This window comes from Schistocerca nitens, chromosome 2, assembly GCF_023898315.1.
Source record: "Schistocerca nitens isolate TAMUIC-IGC-003100 chromosome 2, iqSchNite1.1, whole genome shotgun sequence".
Lineage (NCBI taxonomy): Eukaryota > Metazoa > Arthropoda > Insecta > Orthoptera > Acrididae > Schistocerca > Schistocerca nitens.
This window is the reverse complement of record NC_064615.1, coordinates 541,350,128-541,376,969: the sequence shown is the minus strand read 5'-3', so window position 1 is coordinate 541,376,969 and position 26,842 is coordinate 541,350,128.

Genomic DNA, 26,842 nt, shown 5'->3' with positions numbered 1-26,842 from the left:
TATTTGTTTTTTTGTAATTCAAATGTATACACACACACACACACACACATATATATATATATATATATATATATATATATATATATATATATACTGCTTCTGGTCAGTAATTGTTAATTATGTGCGAGTGTATACCGAACTTATCAATAAATTGTATCCACTTGACTATTATTTGTGATATTGTGTTTTATTTCAAATTTTATTTTTCCACGACAAACGACTTTCAACAACTTATTATATGCATAATTCTTGCAATATATATATATATATATATATATATGTGTGTGTGTGTGTGTGTGTGTGTGTGTGTGTGTGTGTATTTGAATTACAAAAAAAAACAAATAATAAAAAAAATTGCCTGGCGCGAGATTCGATCCGGCGACCTTCGGATTACGAACCCGAGCGCTTACCGCTGCGCCACGACGCTGTAGAAAATTAATGATCGTAGAGAGTATTTCACAGCAAAGGTTTCTTTTAACTGTCGATTTTCTCGACAATGGCTGAGAAGCGCATCTTGGTGCTTTGCCACATTACACTTCCGGCCATGAGCTTTTATTATGCGCAGTATGAATCGAATCTGAATTTCACAATTGGCGGCCTCCCCTTGTTAAACTAATGTATAACCTCAACTGTCAAAAGTATCGTAACATTTCCGGTGCTAACAAGGGAAGCTCCCCATCGCACCCCCCTCAGATTTAGTTATAAGTTGGCACATTCGATAGGCCTTGAAAAACTAAACACAGATCAATCGAGAAAACAGGAAGAAGTTGTGTGGACCTGTGAAAAAAACAAGCAAAATATACAAACTGAGTAGTCCCTGTGCAAGATAGGCAACATCAAGGACAGTCTGAGCTCACGAGCGCCGTGGTCTCGTGGTTAGCGTGAGCAGCTGCGGAATAAGAGGTCCTTGCTTCCGGTCTTCCCTCGGGTGAAAAGTTTACTTTCTTTATTTTCGCAAAGTTATGATCGGTCCGTTCATTCATTGACGTCTCTGTTCACTGTAATAAGTTTAGTGTCTGTGTTTTGCGACCGCACCGCAAAACCGTGCGATTAGTAGACGAAAGGACGTGTATCTCCAATGGGAACCGAAAACATTTGATCGCAAGGTCATAGGTCAACCGATTCCTCCACAGGAAAACACGTCTGATATATTCAATACGACACTGGTGACGGCATGTGCGTCACATGACAGGAGTATGTTGTCGACTAACCTAACTTGTATACTTGGCGAATGGGTAAAAAGATTCTTCTACATTGCCCGATTTAGGTTTCCTTGTGGATGTGATAATCACTCCCAAAAAAGTGATGAAAACATTAGCGTTTGTCACATAAACTGAAAATAAAAAGTTAAACTTTTCACCCGAGGAAAGGCTTGAACCAAGGACCTCTCGTTCCGCAGCTGCTCACGCTAACCACGGGACCACGGCAACCCTGAGCTTACTCTTACCTTGTTGTTGCCTTCTTGCACATGAACTACTCAGTTTGTATATTTTGCTTATTTTTTCATAGTTACACACAACTTTTTCCTGTTTTCTCGATTGATCTGTGTTCAGTTTTCCAAGGCCTATCCACTGTGCCAACTTATAACTAAATCTGAGGGGGGTGCGATGAGGAGGTTCCCTTGTAAGACTGCTGTATTGGCACGCTCCGAAAACCAATAATAATAATAATACTAACAATAAAATCAGTTACATAGCTAAGTGTAAATTTGTCTGTTATCGGAGACTGTGTGGCACTATAGTTTCTCCTACTGTTCGTCTGCCAAACAGCCTCCTCTGCATTCTCCACCAACAAGATGGTGCGAGGGACGTGATAATGAATGTGTATTAGCTAGGAACGATGATAGTACCGCTTCTTTCCTCCATCCTTCTCCAATGGATGTTAATGGTCCATCATAATGACCCCTGCGTCGAGGATACTTCAGATTCCAAATTTATCTTTCTTTTCGCTTTCTGGATGTAAAAATTCACTATGTAGAGTTCTCTAATGTGAAAAAATGACGACTTGCTCCATCGTTCGGAAACCGCGTTAAACGGTAAGACGTTCTGTGACAAGTTGGGCGAATCAGTTCAAAGGCAATGGGTCAACGGCATACCATTTCGAATCTGACCACGCCTTGAGACGTGCTGTAACAAGCTGGGAGAGTCAGTTCAAAAGCAACAGGTCAACGGCATACCATCTCGAATCTGACGATGACTAGTAAACTCTGCAGTTATCAAGCCAGCTTTACCTTTGTAACTAGTTTGCAGACAACGGTTCGCCTTTTGAAATCAACAACGTATTGACTTGCACCATGTTTAATATTTAAGCCGTCAAAAATGATTGTTTCAAATTCCTTCCTTTTTATCTGGCACACCTGCGACATGTTTCGTTACAGACACACCTCCCGATAAGCACTTCATCATTTCAAGCGATTCTCCGAAGTTCTCTGCTATAAGCACTTTATGCTACATTTAGCAGATTTTTATGAGAGCTTCACTGGTCGCAGCGTCCCACCTACCTTCATCCTGTCAGCTCGGCTCTTGGAAATACCAGCAATTATTTACTTACCGGATAGGCGCTATCTACCGTCAAGAGGAAAACAGATGAGATAACGCGCGCCAACCGCTTTGGCTGGTTCCTTCCTGGTCTTTCGCTCTTTTCAAGAACTGCTTGTCATGTAGGGCCAAAGTTCTGTTAGGGGTTCGTATATCAATTTTTATCGATGTAGACAACGTTGATCAACACTTGAGCTTGATACTGGCGAAAATTTATCGTATCAGAATAGCAGGGATTTCAGTGTAAAGCAGCAACACTTACGACTCACTCAGTTATAACTCGGTGTCTACTATTCAAAAACAATAGAGCAAAAGAACGTGTTTGTGGGGAAAGAGAGGTTTGTGAATTCTATGATTCAAAGCATTAAAAAATTAAGACTTCACTCCTTATTTGAAAAATATAATCAGTTTTTGGTAAAGTATTCCCGAAATTAGTGTACTCTCTCCAGTTGTACTTGACTGCTAACGTCATGCTTCTATCAATTCCGTGTTAAGTATTGTTGCAAAATTGACGCGTCGTTGCTACAGCGGGAATAATCTGACTTTGAAAACACTGCAGTTTTCAATGACCGGTCGTTACGGTTAAGACGCTACTACTTCGTCTGTTTCTTTGACGGGAAAAACTTTCGCTTAATATTGCTACACAACATTTACAACTATAACATAGTGGCTATTCTTTGTTCTTTTTCTTTTGGTGATCTAACGTATGTTACCTTGGTTACTGGTTTTATCCTGACCCGTCAGTAAAGGATTCAGATATATGTTGACAGATACTGATCAACATGATTAGTCGAGTGGCTTACATGAGAGTTCGATAACTCTTGGAAAACACGCATGTGATGTCATTGTGGTCAAGAGTCAGCAACTGAAGAGCTGTTGCCGTATGCATGTGACATGAGTGAGGGTTGTAGACAGTTTCCATAATGCTTACGGAAATGTACAGTGAGAGACATCAGGTAAAAGTCAAATTCACTTAGCTATTTCTTCACTTTTCGATTTCAATTTATTTCTCAACAGCATCAAGAAACTGAATTTAATGTGAATCTCAATTTGTTACTAAATCGAACTACGAGGTAAGTTCAAGTTAGTTTATTCAAAGAAACTCAGTTGGGCTGTATTTACGATCAATCTTCTAAAATGTGCAGCAATTATTATATTGTTTTCAACACCAAGTTGGGTTACCCTGGAAGATAAAACATTTATGATGGAGGTGACTCCCATAGTCTTGATATAGTATGTGTAATGCAACAGAGATGCAGATTAGGAAACAAATTGCGCGTCAAATGTGTTACTGGTTAATAATAATGTATTAGCTTTTTACACTCTCACTTTATGAAATGCGTCAGTGTTGCTGAATTGTTCTCAACATCCAGACAGACCGGACTATCAAATTTAATAGGGAGTAAAAAATTTACCACCATGAAACTTAAAACTGACAAAAAAAACTTTTATATTGATTTAAAAGGTCAGTATAATATTTCCTTATCATTGCACTTTGAAAAAACACTAATAAATTGTAAATTACAATCACGGGGCGAAAACATCTCACTATAAAATTAATGACGACTGACGTTTTACACAGCGATTAATCTGGGCTTGCTCTCTCTGGAACAACTATGCGACTTTTTTGCAACAGTACTTAACATGAAATTTATAGAAGTTTTACAGTAGTAATCAAGTAAGTCTAGAGAGTGTAGACTAATTTCCGGAATATTTTACTAAAATGGAAGTAATCTGGGAAATTTTCTGTAATATTCCTTCATGGTAGCTGCTTACAACAAATTCACGGTTATTTGTTTTCAGCGTAGCTGCAGTTTTGATTTCACTGGAAGAATAGTTTTCCAGAAAGCGTAAATGCTCGTATTGTTCACAACCTAGTACAGCACAAATGACGACATCGTACATTTGTGTATCAAACCTACCTGTACTTAACTAACCTAAGATGCAACTCAATACACCGACACTTTGCAATTTCTTGATATGCAAATCAACGTAATGGCCTTCCTACTTTTAGGAAAACGTATAACAAATTGTTATTGGCTGAAGTGGTTGGTTTACTACTACAAATTAATATGTTTTAAGTAGCATAATATTAACAAAACTTGGCAATACTACATTTTTCCGGACTGCTGGGTCACTACTCGAATTTTTTTTTCAACTGCGTCTTCCATGGGCAAAGTTTTACTAATTTTTCTTGATATTGCATTCCCACGAGTACTGCTACAATACTGCCTTCATTTGTATCTGTGCGTGTGTGTCATGCATCGATGTTTGCTGGTGCGGTAATCTGAAGCAGATAATATGAGGCGATGGCTTTCGATCAACTGATAAGTATTTTTAGCTGCTATTGTAAATTGTTCAGTACAGTAAAGGCTCTGTATCAGCATCAGGTGACGACATTGTGTCAGATGACTTCATATTTAATTCGCTTACTTTATCAAAGCTTTCCAGTGCCCCTGTGAGAAGAACGACGAACTTCTTTAAGCGATGACTTCATACCCGATGTGTGACAGTATAAACTTACGACACGATAAATTCGTCGGTTGTTTAGTTCTGACTGACAGTTTATAGAAAGAACGGATGTTTTTCATTTTTTAAACGCTGTCAAATTATTTATTTGTATTTAAAATACAGGATTTTTTAAAAATTTAAATCATCCAGGAGCTCCCACTGCCAACTCAACCGTATTACTGTTCTACTTGATAATAACTATTTATTCCCTAATAAAGGTTTCTTATGGACCAATCTTTGAGGTTCAACAGTTAGAGTGATTGGCTGAGGCTCATAAAGTTAAACGAGCGACCGTATCAGTATTAAATGGATAGGTGCTGCCTTCTTGCGCACAGAATTTCTTACTTGAATTTTCGGTGTAACGACATTCCAAATCCAATTTTTGCCTAAAGCAGTTCTAAATTAAACATGCAGAAGTAAGTGACTTGTTCTGCAGAATTTTTGTGTTAGATGCGTTATAAGTCCGGTAAAGTTTATTCTAACTTTGTGTCTCTGTAAAGAAAATCAAGATCCAGTAACACAGGTTTGTAGAAAAGAGTCAATACTTGGAGAAATGGTCGTTCACATCGAAACAGGGAAAACGAGCCCAGTAAGAATTGGCCCCGAAACGCATAGTAGATACTAATACTTGTTCCGAGGAAAGCGGATATGAGCATAACCTTACTTTGGTGCTCTGTCTAGGTCAACAAAGCGTTTTGTAGCGTTCAAGTATCACGCTACACTAGGTGTCCATTGGTCTGAGATAGTCTGAAATCAGTTGCTTGGCTCGAGTTGTGTTGTACTGTAGATTTTCGTCAGCTAAATATAGCATACTGTGAGGGGTGTCAGAATGATGCGCTTCGGTTGGACTGAGCGATAGTCATATCGCTCCCCATGGGCCTATAGTCTTTAATAAAACCCTAGCGGAGTGGGAAAATAACGGGATAGTGGTGACGCTAGCGTTTTTGAAATCAATGAAGCTATCTAATAATTCATACACCATGTAAGTTTACGCGTGTATAAAAGCGAGGAGGAAGCTGGGCTCGCGCTGCTGTGACAGAAAACAGAATGACACGTAATTGAAACAATGAAAGGTTAGAGTGGCGACTGGCTATGGAGGGCACTAGACCTCACTAGGCGGGCTGCACAACTAAATACACAGAAACTGATCGCTGAACTAGTGTTTGTGACGGATCCCTACTGCGACCGTCTTGATTTGTTCTGATAGCAGATCTCGCGATGTAATTCCCAAGTTATGTTGAATAAAACACCTGCTGAGAGATCAACAAACTGCCACCCTGGGGGGACTTTCTGTGTATTAACTGAGTTGAAAATGTTACAGAATACTTCATCTGAAAGAGCTCTGCTGCCACTGATACGACCGGTGGACTGCCAGTAAGCGGCTACTGGAACCGAGCAACCGACAGCACGGCCGCGAATACATGACTGTGGCGGATGCAAATTGAAAAAAAAAAGTAATTGTATTTAATTAACAGTCCTCCTTGGTCTAATGTACTGTAAAATGCTCAGTGCCTATAGCCAGACATTATCAATATTGGTTTCAAATGAACTTACGTGATTTAATGATAGCCAGGGACTCAAATAGTGCTGCACATGTGTGGATCTGGAAGAATATATAGCATTGTGTTAAGGTTATTATTGAGACTTACGATTGGTAGACTGCCCTTGTGGAAAGTGGATTTAGTAGTTTGGATGCTATGTGAAAGTTCAGGGCGTAGCAGTTCTAGTTCATTTGTGATTTAGAATCCTTACAAAGAGGTGACAATTTACTTAGTCTTCGGAAACGCTCGTTACTCGGTGGTAGTTGGTAATTTTTGCAATCACCGTAGCTGCGACTTCTATCCATAATGATCTTCGTAGCCAAATGCCTATATAACTCAGGGATTATCAGCTATTTCAGAACAGCGATTTATGTAGGGATTTAGCAGATGCCCCTCTTGTGTGGGATCTTCTTGGATGGATGACAATACCTGAGTGCGTCCAAGTTCGGGGAGGCCTTTTGGTGGACTGGAGCTCGATTATCCAACATCAGTTAGAGCCACTTGCTACAAGATTCGTCACACGGTGAAAACTAACAGTCAGACAAAGATAATGTGGTTAGTTTCCTATTTTGCTTTACGAGAGAATCAAAGTTAGCTCGATTCAAGATTTGTCGGACGAGGTTGCCATCACCAGTTAATTGTGGGTACTTCTTGTTACATAATCCTATACCCTATTCCGAAACATATCAAAGAGGCTAAATTTACTTCTCATTCTCCTACTGGCTTATGTCTCTCTCAGATATTCCAATTGATTTCATTTCGATCCATGTGTGTAATGTAGGAAAATTCATGCATTTTTGTTGTTTGCTTCAGCATGTGACTTCCTTTCTGCTCTGATCGAAGTGCTTGTGTCAAAATTAGCTTGAGATATTATTATTTCCCCTTCTTTCCCGTCCGCAGCTCGTGGTCGTGTGGTAGCGTTCTCGCTTCCCGCGCCCGGGTTCGATTCCCGGCGGGGTCAGGGATTTTCTCTGCCTCGTAATGACTGGGTGTTGTGTGATGTCCTTAGGTTAGTTAGGTTTAAGTAGTTCTAAATTCTAGGGGACTGATGACCATAGATGTTAAGTCCCATAGTGTTCAGAGCCATTTGAGCCATTTGAACCTTTTTTCCCTTCTTTTTTTCATCTCCACTGAAGCCATTTGTTTCGGATCTCAGGACGTTTTTCACATATTTCATGAGCACTAGGAGCGAAATTTACAGTAACTGTTTCTTCCAGCCAAGTATTTTAATTTTCTGATGAAAAACATCACACCCAACAATAACAAACCATCCCTAAAATCCTGATAATTCGTTGAGTGTGGAACGTAATGTGGTGTAATACTGCAAAACAGCTCTGCCTGCCGATATTACGAGTCAAGTACTGTCCGCCCCTGGTAGCTGAGTGGTGCTCGTGGTCGTGCGGTAGCGTTCTCGCTTCCCACACCCGGGTTCCCGGGTTCGATTCCCGGCGGGGTCAGGGATTTTCTCTGCCTCGTGATGACTGGGTGTTGTGTGATGTCCTTAGGTTAGTTAGGTTTAAGTAGTTCTAAGTTCTAGGGTACTGATGACCATAGATGTTAAGTCCCATAGTGCTCAGAGCCACTTGAGTGGTCAGCGCGACGGAATGTCGTACCTAACGGCCCGGGTGCGATTTCCGGCTTGGTCGGAGATTTTCTCCGCTGAGGGACTGGATGTTGTGTTGTCCTATTCGTCATCATTTCATATCGACACGCAAGTCGCCGAAGTGGCGTCAAATCGAAATCGAAAGACTTGCACCAGGCGAATGGTCTACCCGACGGGAGGCCGTAGCCACACGGCATTTCCATTAAGTAATAGGTGTAACTCGGCAGTAGGAGTAAAAAATTGGACAAGAGTGAAGTGTGATGTAATTAAGCCTGTCATTTTTCAGGAAAAAACATGAATCACAGTAGTTTCGGTCAACAGTAAAGGAACTGTCAGGATTTTAAACATAAATACGGCGAAACATATGGCGGGGCACGACAACATGATAAAAGATATCAGCAGGACGCTTTAAAACATCTGTACAATAAATCAAACTCATAGGCCTTATATGAAAGATACATGTACTGGAAGTGAGCTTCTCGCAAAGCAATTCCAGCTTATTTATTGCCAAGATTCAACTTTTCGTGGACTAATTTCCTCGCTAGGTGATCTCCTAGCGAAATAGAATCTTGAAATTGTTACAACACAGGGAGCATATAAATATATACTGTACGCGCATTTTTAGAACACTCTTGGTGAACTTACTGATGGAGGTTGCTAAATCGATAGAAATCGCATAGCATCGACCGATATTTACAGATTTATGGTAGCTGATGACCACGCTGTTTAGTGCCCAACAATTTTGAGTCCACCCATCCATCACCCATGAGTTAACGACAGCTGAAATGGTACGTGTAACTGAATTTGAAATTATCTTACGTATTGTATGTGTGTTGTCTCATAACAAACGTTGGTATTGAACTGGAAACACTTAAATCCACTCAAGATCTGTCGGTTCAGCTTCTCCCATCGGTCACTCCGCCGAGAGTCTTCTTAAAGTAAACGTACAATATTTAGTGCGTCTTTATAGGAACGTTATCTTTTGTCAATGACCGTGAAACGACTATCTTTTAATTAGCAAGTTATTAGATAAAGTAAGTTATTACATAAAGAGAACTACTAGAAAAACGTTCCGTTAGGCCGGACAACCAAACATCGAGCATACAACGTATGTCTTCACCTGAAAAACCTTCCATATACTGACTTTCGGAGCCATAAATTGCGCCGAATAAATGTAATTAAACGCAATTTATTTGTTGAATAGATTTATTTGCTAGTTTCCACCGCTGTAAAAAAAGTAAATACACGACTTGACAAAAAAAAAAAAAAAAAAGAATCACCAAGAAGACGTGGTCGGATGTCCATCTAACTTTGTACACGTACTGTCTATTGGCGGGGGAAGACGTGGTCGGATGTCCATCTAACTTTGTACACGTACTGTCTATTGGCGGGGGTAAGTGGGGGGGGGGGGTATGTGGATAATAAGAGTTGCGGATATTGTATAGGAACTGTGAAGGACACGAGATAACACGTAATCGTGTGAGACAGCTTTCTCAGCACCCAACAATGTTTGGAAGGAGCCACATTGTGGGTCTCCGTTTGGCCGGCTGGTCGAATCATGCAATACTCAGATTTGTGGGACATTCGGATGTGACAGTGGCCCGATGTTGGACTGTAAGGGAACCAGAGGGAAGACATACTCGTAGTCAACTTTCACTCGACCGTATTTGAACACAGCAAGGTAGGATCGCCGTATTGTGTACCAAGCACATCGTGAGCCCTTCAGATCTGCATCTCTCATTGGAGAACAAGTAATGGATTCCCTGCAGTATTCCATGTCATTCCTCACCATTCGCAGTAGTCGAACTTGGAAACAGCCCCACACGTAGGCTGCCGTTAGGAGCACAATACAAACGGCTGCGTTTGGACTGGGACCGCGACCAGGAAGCGTGGACTGCTGATGAATGGTGTCGCAGTGTGTTCAGGGATCAGTCGCGGTTGTGCACTATCCCCGGTGACCATCGTCGCCGAGTATGGCGGCTGCCTGGGCAGAGGTCTCCTTCCTCCAGTGTTTTTGAGAGACACAGCAATGCTACTCCTGGTTTCATGGTGTAGGGAGCCATGGGATATGACACCAGCTCATAAATGGTTTAGGGAACTCTGATGACGCAACGTTACCTCACAGACACCCTGCTTCCTCACGAGTTATCTCTCATGTGACACCATCGTAGTGTAATGCTCGCCCACACGTGGCAAGCGCATGATGTTAAGGTACTGCTGTGGTCAGGAAGATCCCTGGATCTTTCCCCGATAGAACATGAGTGGAACCGTGTCCGGCGTCAACTCTGTCACAGTTCCAGTACTCAGGGTGTCAAGAACCAGTTAGAACATTTGTCATTTGCCTCAGGAGAGAATACAACGGCCTTACGACAACTTTCCCAACAGAATCAGTTCTTGCATCCAGGCCAGAGGGAGTGCAACGTCATACCGACAAAGGGATCATAGTCCCGAGTTCTTTGCGATGACCGAGGTAACTTAAAATATACTTTCATCACGTGGATTTTCATTTCACTTACTCCTCTGCTTCTGTGAGGTTCACTTTCTTTTGTCAGGCAGTGTACGAGGGGCGTTTGAAACGTCCGTGCAAAAATAAAAACTACTTACGTGTTTGGGGTAAACCTTTTTTATTTTTCGACATAGTCTCCTTTGAGACTTATACACTTCGTTCTAATTTGTTGATCCCTTCCGAATAATAGGAATTGTCCAAGTCTGCAAAATAGCTATTAGTTGCTGCAATCACCTCCTCGTTTGAATAAAATCTTTGTCCCACCAGTTATTTCTTCAAATTGGGGAACAAATAGTAGTCCGAGGGAGCCAAGTCTGGAGAATAGGGGGAATATGAAACGAGTTGAAATCCTATTTCCATTAATTTTGCGACCACAATTGCTGAGGTGTGTGTTGGTGCATTGTCGTGATGGAAAATGACTTTTTTGCTGTCGAATCGCCGGCGTTTATCTTGCAGCTCGGTTTCCAAATGGTCCAATAACGATGAATAATATTAACTTATAATAGTTTTTACCCTTTTCCAGATAGTCGATGAAGATTATCCCTTGCGAATCCCAAAAGACAGTCGCCATAACCTTTCCATCTTTTTTGGTGCACATTCTCCCTTGGTAACCCATTGTTTAGATTGTTGTTTGTTCTCAGGAGTATAGTAATATATCCATGTTTCATCCACAGTGACGAAACGACGCTTAAAGTCGTGCGGATTCTTCCTGAACAGCTGCAAACCATCCTTGCAACACTTCACACGATTCCGTTTTTGGTCAAGCGTGAGCAATCGCGGAACCCATTTTGCGGATAGCTTTCTCATGTCCAAATGTTTAGGAAAAATATTATATACCCGTTCACTCTAGATGCCCACAGCACTAGCAATCTCACGCACCTTAACTCTTCTGTTATCCATCACCATACTATGGATTTTATCTACGATTTCTGGAATCGTAACCTCCACAAGGCGTCCAGAACGTTCAGCATCACTTGTGTCCATATGGCCACCCCGAAAATTTTGAAACCACTTATAAACTGTTCTAATCGAAGGTTCAGAGTCACTGTGATGTTTATCAAGCTTCTCTTCAGTCTCCTGAGGCGTTTTGCCTTTCATAAAGTAATGTTTAATCACCTTAGGAAATTCTTTTTCGTCCATTTTTTGACAATCACTCGACTTCCTTGATACACACGTATGCCAAACACAAAGAAATAGACCAATATGGCTGAAACTTGATGTGCGTTCTTTCCAAAGATGCTACTAACTAAACATGACCTCGATTACGTGCCGGTGGTGTCATCTCTCGGACTTTGCACGGACTTTTCAAACGCCTCTCGTAAGTCACTATACAGAAAAAAACTATTCTTTATTGTCCTCTAATGCAGGATGTTGACCAATGAGTAGCTTGGTGATAACGGACACTGATTATGTACTATCATGTACGACGAATGAGAAGAACGGAACGACGCGGTGTGGATTATTCTATGAACATTATTGTAGATACGTGTTCGGTCGTGATGACGTATCCACGGCACAAACTAGCGGCACGTGGAGCTTCCGTATGGGTAACACTTGCTGGAAGGATTACCCACAACTTGCACTGCCTGATCCCGCGACACTTTAGAGACGTCCTGAAGATAGCGCATTTGAAAATTTCCGAGTAATCCATTACGGAGAGCAATCGACGTTAGAAACTCACTTGTGGTTGACATTGTACTTTCTGTTAATGCGACGAGTTGATAGCTTTATTTCAGGGCAATGTTCTGCAAAGGATTACTTGCACACATTTAACAGCATTGCAGAAGGCGTGCTATTGTGAAATTTACTGACAATGGATGGCTTGTGTTCACGCTGGCGCAGAGGGTGCTCCACTCGTCAGTGCCATGTTGTGGTTGCTCTTTGCGCAGAGATCGGCAGGTGCATCCTGTTCGTCTAAGTGGGTTACTTTACCTTTTGCTTCAATTTCTTATGTTTGGATGTTGTGTTGCGCAAGAGAGAAAGTGTTGATAAAAAAATAATACTTTTCGTATACTATCTTTAAGCCGCATATTTTGCTTGTGTGGAGTCAGATCTTTTGCATGTAGTCGAGTTCTCGGATATAGTCCTCTGTGGCGTAACGTCCAGCATATTGTATTACCAGTACGACAGTGGATTTTTCCATGTTAGGTAGACTGAATATGGATTCACTCAACCTGCTGAGAACGAGAAGTAGGGACTCCTTTACCGAAAATTGTCATGAACAGCCAGTATGTTTACCACGTGGCCCTTCAGTAATGCCGCCTAATAACCCCTGAGGCATAGGTAGAGCAGACGGAGGTCGGCACACAGTTTAGTTTACCTTAGTTCAAGTCCGTTGCCAAAGCCTGAAATTATGCGACACTGCAAGCATAATATGCTTGTTGAAAATTACTGTAGTACCTAATAGTTAGCGCAAATCTATTAATCGGGAACTGGTAGACAGCTGTCATTGCGTCAGGTTAACTATTGATTGTTTTTACATTTCTGCTCCTCAGTCGGTATAAAACGGGATCCTTATAGGATAAGTTTGCTGTCGAAATTAATCTTGCATATTAGTGTTCACGGTCTCATGGCGGTGTATTAAATGTAACCTTCTAAGTCAATACAATCAAAACACACGGATATTTATGTCAAAAACTTCGATACACACCAACTCATCCATCGTAACCTGTAGGGTATTTCCTAGAATCATGAAATTTAGCAAGAAGCACGATTTCACAACAAATAGAGGAAAAATACGAAAACTGGTAATCTGTAGTTATATCATACGAAAATCATATTTTTTTATCGGTTATTATCCAAATGCCTGTCTGTCACCGCGGGACTGCTACGGTCGCAGGTTCGAATCCTGCCTCGGGCATGGGAGTGTGTGATGTCCTTAGGTTAGTTAGGTTTAAGTAGTTCTAAGTTCTAGGGGACTTATGACCTAAGATGTTGAGTCCCATAGTGCTCAGAGCCAGAGCCTGTCTGTCAGACTGTTAAGAATCTTTCTCTCAGGAATAGGTAAACGTATCTGGTTGAAATTTATGTCACATACTATGGTCACTGTCGCGTGGCGGTGGATAAAATTTAACCTACTGAGTCAGTGCAACCAAAAGACAAGGCTGTTTGCGTTACATATTTTGATACCGCAAACTCACTCTTCAAAACCTATATGGTACTTCCCATTGATCTAGTATCAAGGAATTTGGCAAGTAACAATATTTCACAGTAAAAATGAGGAGAACGTCTCAAAATTGTTCAAAAAAATGTTCAAATGTGTGTGAAATCATATGGGATTTAACTGCTAAGGTCATCAGTCCCTAAGCTTACACACTACTTAACCTAAATTATCCTAAGGACAAACAAACACACCCATGTCCGAGGGAGGACTCGAACCTCCTTCGTGACCAGCCGCACAGTCCATGACTGCAGCGTCTCAGACCGCTCGGCTAATCCCGCGTGGCTGAAAATTGTTAATTTGTAATTACACCGATCAAAAAAATATTTTTTTGTCCTACGTTATCTGACTATCTGTCTGTTCGAAAGCTAAGACCCCTTTTTCTCAGTAATGGTTAGACGTATATCTTGCCTTTATCGATATTGATAACAGGAAAATTCGTAGAGATTCTCAGTTCCCAGAATGGATGAACTATCTGCATTGAAACGCCAAAGAAACTGGTATAGGGGTGTATTCAAATACAGAAATATGCAAACAGGTAGAATAAGGCGCTGCGGTCGGCAACGTCTACATAAGACAACAATTGTTAGATCAGTCACTGCTGCTGCAATGGCAGGTTATCGAGATTTAAGTGAGTTTGAACGTGGTGTTATTGTCAGTATATGTTCGAATGGCTCTGAGAACTATGGGACTTAACTGCTGAGGTCATCAGTCCCATAGAACTTAGAACTACTTAAACCTAACTAACCTAAGGACATCACACACATCCAAGCCCGAGGCAGGATTCGAACCTGCGACCGTAGCGGTCGCGCAGTTCCAGACTGTAGCGCCTAGAACCGCACGGCCACTCCGGCCGGCGTCGGTGTAGGCGTACGAGCGATGGGTCACAGCATCTCCGACGTAGCGATGAAGTGGGAATTTTCCCGAATGGGCATTTCACGAGTGTACCGTGGATATAAGGAATCCGGTAAAACATCGAATCTCCGACATCGCTGCGGATCCTCCAAGAACGGGACCAACTACGGTCCCGCAAAAAAATGGTTCAAATGGCTCTGAGCACTATGCGATGTAACTTCTGAGGTCATCAGTCGCCTAGAACTTAGAACTAATTAAACCTAACTAACCTAAGGACATCACACACATCCATGCCCGAGGCAGGATTCGAACCTGCGACCGTAGCGGTCGCTCGGCTCCAGACTGTAGCGCCCAGAACCGCACGGCCACTCCGGCCGGCTACGGTCCCGCAAGAACGGGACCAACTACGACTGAAGAGATTCGTTCAACGTGACAAAAGTGCAACTCTTCCGCAAATTACTGCAGATTTCAATGTTAGATCATCAACAAGTGTCAGTGTGCGAACCATTCAACGAAACATCATCGATATGGGCTTTCGGAGCCGAAGGCCCACTCGTGTGCCCTTGATGACTGCACGACACAAGGCTCCCGTCAGCACCGACATTGGACTATAGATTATCGGAAATATGTTGCCTGGTCGGACGAGACTTGTTTCAGATTGTATCGAGCGGATGGACGTGTACGGGTATGGAGACAACCTCATGAATCTACGGACCCAGCTTTGTCAGCAGGGGACTGTTCAAACTGGCGGAGGCTCTGTAATGGTGTGGGGCATGTGAAGATTGGGTGATATGGGACCCCTGATACGTCTAGATTCAAATGGCTCTGAGCACTATGGGACTTAACATCTATGGTCATCAGTCCCCTAGAACTTAGAACTACTTAAACCTAACTAACCTAAGGACAGCACACAACACCCAGACATCACGAGGCAGAGAAAATCCCTGACGCCGCCGGGAATCGAACCCGGGAACCCGGGCGTGGGAAGCAAGAACGCTACCGCACGACCACGAGATGCGGGCACGTCTAGGTAGATGAGACTTTGGCAGGTGACACATGCGTAAGAATCCTGTCTTATTACCTGCATCCGTTCATCTCCACTGTGCATTCCGGCGGACTTAGGCAATTCCAGCAGGACAATGCGACACCACACATATCGAGAACTGCTACAAAGTGGCTCCAGTAACACTCGTCTGTCTTTAACCAGTTCCGCTGGTCACCAAACTCCCCAGACATGAACATTATTAAGCATATCTGGGATGCCTTGCAACGTGCTGTTCAGAAGAGATCTCCACCCCCTGGTACTCTTACGGATTTATAGACAGCCCTGCAGGATTCATGGTGTCAATTCCGGCAGTATTACTTCAGACATTAGTCGAGTCCATGCCACGTCGTGTTGCGGCACTTCTGCGTACTCGCGGGGTCCCTACGCGATATTAGGCAGGTGTACCAGTTTTTTTGGCTCTTCAGTGTATATGCATAACGGAGTTTGTACGGAGCTGTAGGTGCGTTAGTCCTACTCGCTCTTATGCGGATTTTTTCATTGGAACTTTGAATTTATCGTGGAACTGCCCTCTAGGTTTCATACAGAAAGCTAATTTTTCAGGGAAACTGTCTGGGAACTGCCTCGTTATACTACTTTAGATTGTAGACACATTGGTTTGTCTCTTGTGGCTCTGAGCACTATGGGACTTAACATCTGTGGTCATTAGTCCCCTAGAACTTAGAACTACTTAAACCTAACTAACCTAAGGACATCACACACATCCATGCCCGAGGCAGGATTCGAACCTGCGACCGTAGCGGTCGCGCGTCTCCGGACTGAGCGCCTAGAACCGCTAGACCACCGCGGCCGGCTTGTCTCTTGTGTTTCGAGTATTGTTTACAATCCATATGAGTTATCTGATAGTACCCTCTATCACAAAAGTGTACGAGGTGAGGTAGGATATCGATAAAATTCACTGTGACAGCATTACTGTCTGCGACTGTTACACAGACGCAGTTGCTTCCGCTCCGCGCCTTTATCGCCACAGGAGCAACTAAAATAAGGCTCCGGCTGTTATTGTAATTAGTGTCTTGTTTTGCGTTCTTCCGCTGACGGGGAAACCGCACAGAGATAGCGCGACCGCGGGCCGACCCCCTGATTAGCGACAGATGCCACAGACGACGCCGCTTCCTGCAGCAGCCGGCGGCAGCTTCGCCCGCCAAGTAACAGGGAGGCCCGCGTGGCATCAGTCAGTCCTAGTAAATAGCACGTGGCAGCGCGGAAAGGCTGCCGGGTACGTCGCAGTGTCAGTAGCAGGCAATGCCGCTGCCACTCGCTGTGCAAACACATCTGCATAACAAGTACCATCTTGTGAGCCGGCCGAAGTGGCCGTGCGGTTAAAGGTTAGTTAGGTTTAACTAGTTCTAAGTTATAGGGGACTAATGACCTCAGCAGGTGAGTCCCATAGTGCTCAGAACCATTTTGAACCATCTTGTGACGGTCCGCCTATATCGGCCGACCATAAGCCTTTATTTTATTCCTTCCTACTAATTATTGGAGCACCACAAGTGCCATAAGCCGATTTCCCAGACACTTCGCTCACAAGGGTACCGTACTTACTTGCACTCACCGATTTGATTCATGTTGACGGGGTATGTAGAGCATGACTAGGACTTCAACACCTGCAAAGAGGAAGGCGCCACAGCCGTTTTCGAGAAAATTTTGGGCATGCGTATATATACTGTTATGTGGTCGTCAACTGGCAAGGAGTCCGTAGACAAGTAATTAAGTGCTTAGTTTCATAAGCTCAGAGTCTTGGGATCGAATATTGCCGCTGGTTTAATATTATTATTATTATTACTCCCACGTAACTCTAACAACAGTTCATTATGAAACTTCCTGGCAGATTAAAACTGTGTGCCGGACCGAGACTCGAACTCGGGACATTTGCCTTTCGCGGGCAAGTGCTCTACCAACTGAGCTACCCAAGCACGACTCACGCCTCGTCCTCACAGCTTTAATTCCGCCAGTACCTCGTCTCCTACCTTCCAAACTTCACAGAAGCTCTCCTGCGAAACTTGCAGAACTAGCACTCCTGGAAGAAAGGATATTGCGGAGGCATGGCTTAGCCACAGCCTGGGGGATGTTTCTAGAATGGTATTTTCACTCTACAACGGAGTGTGCGCTGATATGAAACTTCCTGGCAGACTAAAACAGTGTGCCGGACCGAGACGCGAACTCGGGACCTTTGCCTTTCGCGGGCAAGTGCTCTACCAACTGAGCTACCCAAGCACGACTCACGGCCCATCCTCACAGCTTTAATTCCGCCAGTACGTCGTCTCCTACCTTCCAAACTTTACAGAAGCTCTACTGCGAACCTTGCAGAACTAGCACTCCTGAAAGAAAGGATATTTTGGAGACCTGGCTTACCCACAGCCTGGGGGATGTTTCTAGAATAAACAGGTCCCGAGGTCGAGTCTCGGTCCGGCACGCAGTTTTAATCTGCCAGGAAGTTTCATATCAGCGCAGACTCCGCCGTAGAGTGAAAATTTCATTCTAGAAACAGTTCATTAAGACTGTCCAAATTATCAGTATTTAATGATTTAATGAAATGGCACGACCGACTTCATTCCCCATCCTTCCCCAATCCTACGGGACCGATGACCTCGCTGTCTGGTCCCTTCCCCCAAATCGACCAACCAACCGACCAAAATGAGGGAACCAGGCAGACCTCAAGATCACATTTGGAGCGTGTTTGCTTCCATGTCACAAGAAATAGAGAACAGTGTATGCGTGTCTGTGGGGGTTTGCACCTACGTCTACATGATTACTGTGCAGTGCACACGTAAATGTTTGGCAAAGAGTTAACAAAACTATTCTCAGACTCTTTCGCTACCATTCCAATATCGAACAGCACGTGGGAGATGAACACTTAAATCTTTTCGTGAGAGCTCTGATTTATTTTATTTCGATGTCATTTCCTCCTATATAAGTGGGTGATAACAAAATATTTTGGGATTCTTAGAAGAAAGTAGGTGACTGAGCGCTCCTTCTTCAGGCCACTAGTGGTCTACCGTGTTATCCTTAGAGGAGGATGCGGATAGGAGGGGCATGGGGTCAGCACACCGCTCTCCCGGTCGTTATGACGGTATTCTTGACCGAAGCCGCTACTGTTCGGTCGAGTAGCTCCTCAATTGGCATCACGAGGCTGAGTGCACCCAAAAAAATGGCAACAGCACATGGCGGCTGGATGGTCACCCATCCAAGTGCCGGCCACGCTCAACAGCGCTTAACTTCGGTGATCTCACGGGAACCGGTATATCCACAAGTAGGTAACTGAAATTTTGTGAAAAGCTCTCGCCCCAAACCATTGCCGACACAACTCGGTTGTTGTATACGTGACACTCTCTCTCGTATTTTACGATAATACAAAACTAGTTGCCTTACTTGGAACTTTCTCGATGTGCTCCTTCTGTCCTATCTGGAAAGGATCCCATACAGGTCAGCAATGCTCTAAAAGAGAACGGACAAGAGCAACGAAGGTAGGCTCTTAAGTATATTTATTGCACCTCCTAAGTGTTCTGCCAATAAAACGAAGTATTCGGTTTCTCTGCTCATTAACATATTCTTTGTAATGGTGAAAGTTGACATCAGTGTTGATGAACATTTCCAGACCTGCCCGCAATGCCGAGCGCGTGCACGCGGCGTTCCCAGGATTCGTGGAGGCGAGTCTCCTCCGGATCCAATCCGCATCGCGGGATCAGGACGAGGGCTGGTGAGCCGGCCAGCCTGGATGTATTTTTTACCCGGTTTCCCACGTCCAACTAGGTAAATACCGGACTGGTTCTCACGTTGCGCCTCAATTATGAGCTTATGCTTTAATAACATTTAATTAAGTTTCCGACTACCTTCAATTCGGACGTGGAAGAATCGTCGACACAAACTCCGAGAGAATACAAATACATTGCATATTTACTCGGCCAGTCTTGCCGCAGTTGAAAAAATATTTAATTAATGAACTTAGCAATCAGTAAAAGAACCACATAATCTTTACGAAAAGAACTGTGGGGAGAAGTGCAGTGCTTTTAAAAGGGAACTAAAATTCTTTACCGGCCGCGGTGGCCGAGCGGTTCTAGGCGCTACAGTTTGGAACCGTGTGACCACTACGGTCGCAGGTTCTAATCCTGCCTCGGGCATGGGTGTGTGTGATGTCCTTAGGTTAGTTAGGTTTAAGTTCTAAGTTCTGTGGGACTGATGACTTCAGAAGTTAAGTCCCATGTCCTCTGAGCCATTTGAACCAAATTTGAACTAAAATTCTTTAAACAGGAATATCCTAAGAAAGCTTTCTGGAAAGCGTACCTGACAGTGCTAAGGTTAAAGAAGTTTGAAACCTACTATCTCTTACTCCTGGCTCACAGTAATCAGCCGATCCAAACCAATCAGAGTTTACAGCCTAGCTAGAATCTTCCGGTAAGTTAAGTCTTACTTCAAACCACAATCATGAGGAAACGATTTAGTTCTCATCGCCCCGTTTTGAAACATAGGCCAAGTTCCTAAGCACCCGCGTGCCTTGTACCCACTGAATATACTGAACGTGAAGGCGAAGTCACACAATGCAACAGCAAGTGAATAAGTGAGACACTAGTTCCAACGTAAGCCAAAAGTATTTACAAGCAAACACAACGCTCACCATTTCATGCACTGAAGTATTACTTGTTTTCCGCCATGAAAATCCATCAGTCATGTATCGGGAAGCATCCACAATCCGCAACTAGCAGAGGCAGTGCCTGGCAGCTCCGATCGATCGCACACAAATAACACCTCTATTAACGGACCGTCTTCGCCAGCCGTACACTACGGCTGCCACAGCCGGTCCCCTCCCTAGTGCACTGTGTCGACCATCCAACGGCATCTATGTGTCCATCACCCGGAGCAACGCGACACACCCTGCACTAGCTCTTCCTCGAATGGAGACAACAACAACTGACTAGCCAGAGGAGGCACTGCTCAAAATGGTTCAAATGGTTCTAAGCATAACGGGACTTAACATCTGAGGTCATCAGTCCCCTAGACTTAGAACTACTTAAACCTAACTAACCTAGGACATCACACACATCCATGCCCGAGGCAGGATTCGAACCTGCGACCGTAGCAGCAGCTCAGTTCCGGACTGAAGAGATTAGAACCGCTCGGTCACAGCGGCCGGCGGAGGCACTGCTAACCAAGCCCCTTCCGAACAAGACACTCTGGTGGTGGTGGTGATGGTTAGTGTTTAACGTCCCGTCGACAACGAGGTCATTAGAGACGGAGCGTAAGCTCGGGTTAAGGAAGGATTGGGAAGGAAATCGGCCGTGCCCTTTCAAAGGAACCATCCCGACATTTGCCTGAAACGATTTAGGGAAATCACGGAAAACCTAAATCAGGATGGCCGGAGACGGGATTGAACCGTCGTCCTCCCGAATGCGAGACACTCTGGCATTCAGAGTCTCCTCCCTCGGCCGGGCCCTGTGCGGTCCTTTAACCCGAGTCACTCTCCCGCGCCTCCTAGCGAGGCGCCAGGGTAATACAGCCTTGAGCACAGTCGCTGACCTGTTGATAACAGACCGGATCGAGTTACACGCTACAGAAACATTTAGAAACAGCTCTCACACTACCGCACTACTGGCGTCTTAAAGTTTGCGACGGAATTGCAGGTTTCTGTTAGACGCTGATAGCTGTCATGCGGGACCCGACGAACCCAATGGTGCAGGCCCGCTGAGCCACGCCTCCAGCGGCTGTGGACTGCGAGCGCCCTCTGCCGCAGAAATATAGGACGAACCGCACTTGGAGCCTCTTCGCTACATGACGCTATGCCGGCACTGCCTTGTCGCCACTCCGATACTGTCGTTCGTACCACATACTTGTTGACATAGATAGCTGGACTTTATTTCTTGCTGCGTTATTTGTAAAGAGTACTCGTACGCTTGGAGAAATACAAATTAAGTGACTTCTCTGTGTGCTGTGTTAACTTGGTGGCTAATCATTGCTGTTCCTGTCCAGCGCCGGCCGATGTGGCCGAGCGGTTCTAGGCGCTTCAGTCTGGAACCGCACGACCGCTACGGTCGCAGGTTCGAATCCTGCCTCGGACATGGATGTGTGTGATGTCCTTAGGTTAGTTAGGTTTAAGTAGTTCTAAGTTCTAGGGGACTGATGACCTCAGATGTTAAGTCCCATAGTGCTCAGAGACATTTGAACCTCCTGTCCAGCTTTCAAAGACAATTACCGCACCACGCTGCAGCCCATCTCTTCTTACCGTTTTGTACGAAGTCGTATACAGCAAAAACCATATAACAATGTCGATCCCATAGAGAAACCAGAAAAAGTAACGAAGAAGAAGGAGAAGAAGTTGCGATGAACATTTCCACAACGTCTGACAGATAACGAAGCGGTGCTTCATCGTGTTGCGCTTTCCATTCCCGTCAGTGTAGCTCCCCGCATTTTTAAGGAGTAGGAGTTGAGAGCAGCGTGCTCTGCTCGTACAATCAGCAACGCGGAAAGCACGCGTTCTGCAGACGCATCCCCGAGGAGCGGCGGCATCGCAGTGGCGGAGGGGAGGCAGATGCACGGTCAACGGTCGCTGCGGCGCCGCGGGCAGATATCTGCGGGATCTCGGGCCTTATCAGCGCACCTGGAGGAGCGGCGCACGCACAATGCAGGCATCCGTCATTAGGCGTCGCCTCCCGCCGGCCGCATTCACGGCGCGCCCGACTGACTTACATACGTGGCGCGCCGCCGGAAGCGCTTTGTCGCCGCGCCGCGGCCCACAAAGCGATTCCGCTTGTTCTTCCTTCCATAATAATAAACAGGCACAAAGCGCGCGCGACCCTCCTCGGCTGACTTCCGCTGTCGGCCGCCTCTCTCCTTCTGCTTGTCCATCTAGCTGTCTATTGCCCCCTCTCTCTCTTTTAATCCTCCTCCCTTCTGCCGCGTCCGCGCTCGTAGAAAAGGACTCTTTACGGGGAGTCGCGCAATAAAAGGTAATGGGCGTCCGCGGAGTGCGAGGAGGCCGTCGCGCCCGTGGTTATGCCGCTCGAGTCTTGCCCCCTGACACCGCCCCCGGCCACGGCATTGTCGTCGGCGCAGCGGTGCGCCTCCGACCAGACGAACCTCCGCCTCGCCGAGTCTCACGTCTCGGCCCGTCACAATTTGTGCTCTACACGGGGAGGGAACTGATCAACGGTCGTGTCGTCTGTGACTTCCCTGTGCAGCACAGAGGGGTGTCAGCCAGTGACTCCTCCTGCTGCCTGTCGGGTGACTAAAAGAGCGGACCGCGTCCAGTGACAGATTCTGCCTTAACTGCGGCACAAGATAATGAAATGTACAGACTGTTTGAAAATTCCCGTTTCAAGCTTCTAGAACTTGTAGAGGGGAGTGAGTACATAATATTTTGAATAAGAACGTATGTCTGGAAACGTACTGTTTCCATGCGTAGGCCGGAGTTGCCGAGCGGTTCGAGGCGCTACAGTCTGGAGCCGCGTGACCGCTACGCTCGCAGGTTCGAATCCTGTCTCGGGCATGGATGTGTGTGGTGTCCTTAGGTTAGTTAGGTTTAAGTAGTTCTAAGTTCTAGGGGACTGATGACCTCAGACGTTAAGTCCCATAGTGCTCAGAGCCATTTGAACCATTTTTGTTTCCATGCTACAGCCGTTTGAAAACGTTTTTCCCACGTACGTATGCAACAGGGCGATCATGGTGGGGAGTGGTAAAGTCGGATCGGCTGATATCATTTGACGTCTTTCCTACCTCTCAACTAGCTCGCCTCATTCACATGTCTGTCAGTCTTAGAGCAACATGGTTGATAACACGTTGCGGAACACATCGACATGATCCTGAATGGTGAAGCTTACGGTAACGAAAGAGCTTCACGTCGCCTTTATCCAGATCGTCCTCCGTAACGACCCACTCCATCTTATACCCTTTTCGCCGCAATTACGCAACTGCTTTGAGAAAAGGTACCTCCACCAGCAAACGTGACTGTGGTGCTCCAAGGAGACGCCGCACATACGGGTTCGGAGAGGCCGTACTGCATCACGTTGAAGAGAACCCGTTAGCGAGTACACGAATATTATCTTTGGCTATTAATGACTGGAGTTGCAAAACAAGTGATGTACTGGGTCACGCCTAATCAATTACTTGTAAAAGTGGTCACGTTACCAACACGTTTTCAAATGGTTGTAGCGTGTAAACGATACATTTTCGGAGATGGTTTCAATTCAAAGTATTATCTACTCACCCCCCTCAACTAGTCCGAAAAGTTTAGAACGTGAATTTCAGAACACCCTGTATAATCATGGGGCGCGGAGGAGCAGTGTTTAACTCACCTACACCCCTTATAGAAATACTGGGACGGTTTCTTCGAAAAACTTCCTTCAGCTTGTTAGTCTTACATTTACAAAATTAGAGAGTACTATGGTACGTCAACGTGATACACTTGCCGGTGTGTAACACTTCGATAACTGTGATGAAGTGCCGGAATATGAAACGAGAATAGGCTTAGAAATTAGTTCCAAATAAAATAAACTATAAACACTGTTGAGTCGAAAATTAGCAAGAAAACAACTTTTGTGCTCTATAATAAAATAATTTACAGTTGAAGTCCCCAATACCCAGTGTCAAGAAAGGAAGAAGTTTCTTTGAAATTGTACGGCTGACATCGTGTGTGCCGGCCGTTGTGACCGAGCGGTTCTAGGCGCTTCAGTCTGGAACTGCGCGACAGCTACGGTCGCAGGTTCGAATCCTGCCTCGGGCGTGGATGTGTGTGTTGTCCTTATAGTAGTTTGATGTGTGTGATGTTCGTAGGTTAGCCGGGTGTAAGTAGTTTTAAGTCTAGGGGACTGGTGACCTCAGATGTTAAGTCCCGTAGTGCTCAGAGCCATTTGAACCAATTTTGTTTGCGTAGACAAAATGTGTCATCTTACCGTTGTCGATCATTGGAAAAAAATGCAGTCGGCGACTTGGCGCCTCAGTGGGCAGATTGAGAACCTAAAGGTTGTGTCTTCGATTCCCCACATATCATTTCACAAGACGTAGACTATAACTTGGACACGGTAGCTTGTAACATCACCTCACTTAGTGTCCTGAAAAGCTAAGAAGGATGAGTAGAGTTTCACTTCCTGTCAACACCAAGGTTGTTACGAAAAAAACAAGCACTTGCTCAGTCGAAGTGAAGAGAGGGAGGCGGGGACGGGAAGCAATCGACAAATGCTATTTTAAAGGATCAGTCTAGCAGAAGGGACACACAGAAATCGTATGCGAGGAAGAGGCCGCCTTACGTCGAGTCGGGTTTCTTCCTATGCTGTTGTCCACCTCAAGACAGCTTTTAATTGACTCGCTTCTCACTGGATGCAAATATATACCAGAGAAATATCTGCATTCACAGACGTAATCATTCGGAGTGAAGACGTAATTAGGTCCAATGTAAGTGTCGTAGAGCATTCTTGAATGGGATATCCCACGGGGTGGGTTCAGCCATCTGTCAGAAAGTGTGTTCTTCCTCCACTCACAGCGACCCCATTCCTTGTTGATAGTTGAGAATTGTGTCGCATGTATATTTGTGGAGTGTAGGTGTGTGTATTACATGCATGTATAGCGTAGGGTTATGTTTTGTGTTGTATGCTGATGGTGACAGAAATGGAGAGTGAAATCCAATGCCGGGGCTTAGCCTGCTCTACTGGAGCCGCCGAACTTAACGCCCCCATTCGACGGACGGATCATCATCATCAACAACGTCGCATATTCTTGCTTCATGAGACACTACAGAGAGGCTCGGAATTTATTCCACGACATCGGTGCAAAGACAGTTGATAATGAATTTTGCGGTACCACCTCTTCATCCATGCTGGTCAGACACTGGCAGTGAAAATTTCATATTCGATCCGGCTGGTATCCGAGTGGGTGTCGGCCTTGGCAGGCAGGTACGAGGTCCAATATAGCTTGGCCACGACAAGAAATCTCAAACCGGCCGGAACTAAAGTGGAAGTAGATACACTAAGAAGAGAAGTAGAAGTAGATACACTAAGATAGTGGTGGTCGTAAGGTTAATTATCTGTGCTCTCAGTGTGAAATAAAGATCATCAAGCTTTGTTTTTGCCCTGCAGCCAGCTCTCTACGCAAAAATAATGTCTCCCGTCACATCCATCTAAACTCTCAATTCATCATTAATATACCCTGAAAAATCTATCATTTTCTCCTGTCATGTTTTCCTGTGAAAACAACATGTAATAATTTCCGCTGAACAATAACACTTTCATTGTTGTATCCTGTTTTCATTGAGCTTAATAACATTGCAAGAGCAGAAAACAAAAATAATAAAATATTGAAATATCAAATTATGTATTCGTTTTATAACGTATGATTTTTGTTCTGTAACCCACCAGCCTCAACATTGGAAGTGAAGATAAATACGTCAGAGGTGAAATAACTGACATTTTCTCGTGTATTTTGATACTTCAGAAAGTAAAATGCTGATTAAGTTTTGGAGCTTACATTTCCCCTTTAAATGCCGTTCATCTACGAGAATGGTCACGTCGAATATGTGCATGAACTTGAATGTGCTGACAACGCTCCTAAGAACGCAGTAACTGTCAGATCATTATTTAATATGACGGCCTAACGAACTACCATTGTTTCATTGTCTTCCCTTAGCATTGTTGGATAACATTCTAGAATGGAATGTGGTTAGCAAAACTCTCTCTTGGCCTTTTATGTCGGCCCTAGGACTAGAACCACGATTTTTCTCTTACATAGTACCTTCTATGTCCTCACGAGGATGAACAGACCCCGCTAAAGTCATTCCACAGGTAACGAATTGTTGTTAGTGCCAAGGTAGAACTCTCCGTGTGTCAGTTAACCGTGATGTTGGCTCAGCTTCATAGGACTATTTCTTATCGGTGATCACAGAAATGTATGACAGTCAACTGAAAACGAGGTAGATGGGAAAAGGTAACTAACTGCTTACTGTTTCGGAAGTAATCGCCATAACTCTTAGTACATTTATCCCACTGTGAGAGAAGAAGGTCGACGGGCGGGACGACATGTCGCCATGGTTGTCTCTGGGAAGCCCTTACACATCCTCCATACAGTCCCGATCTCTCCTTGCAATATTC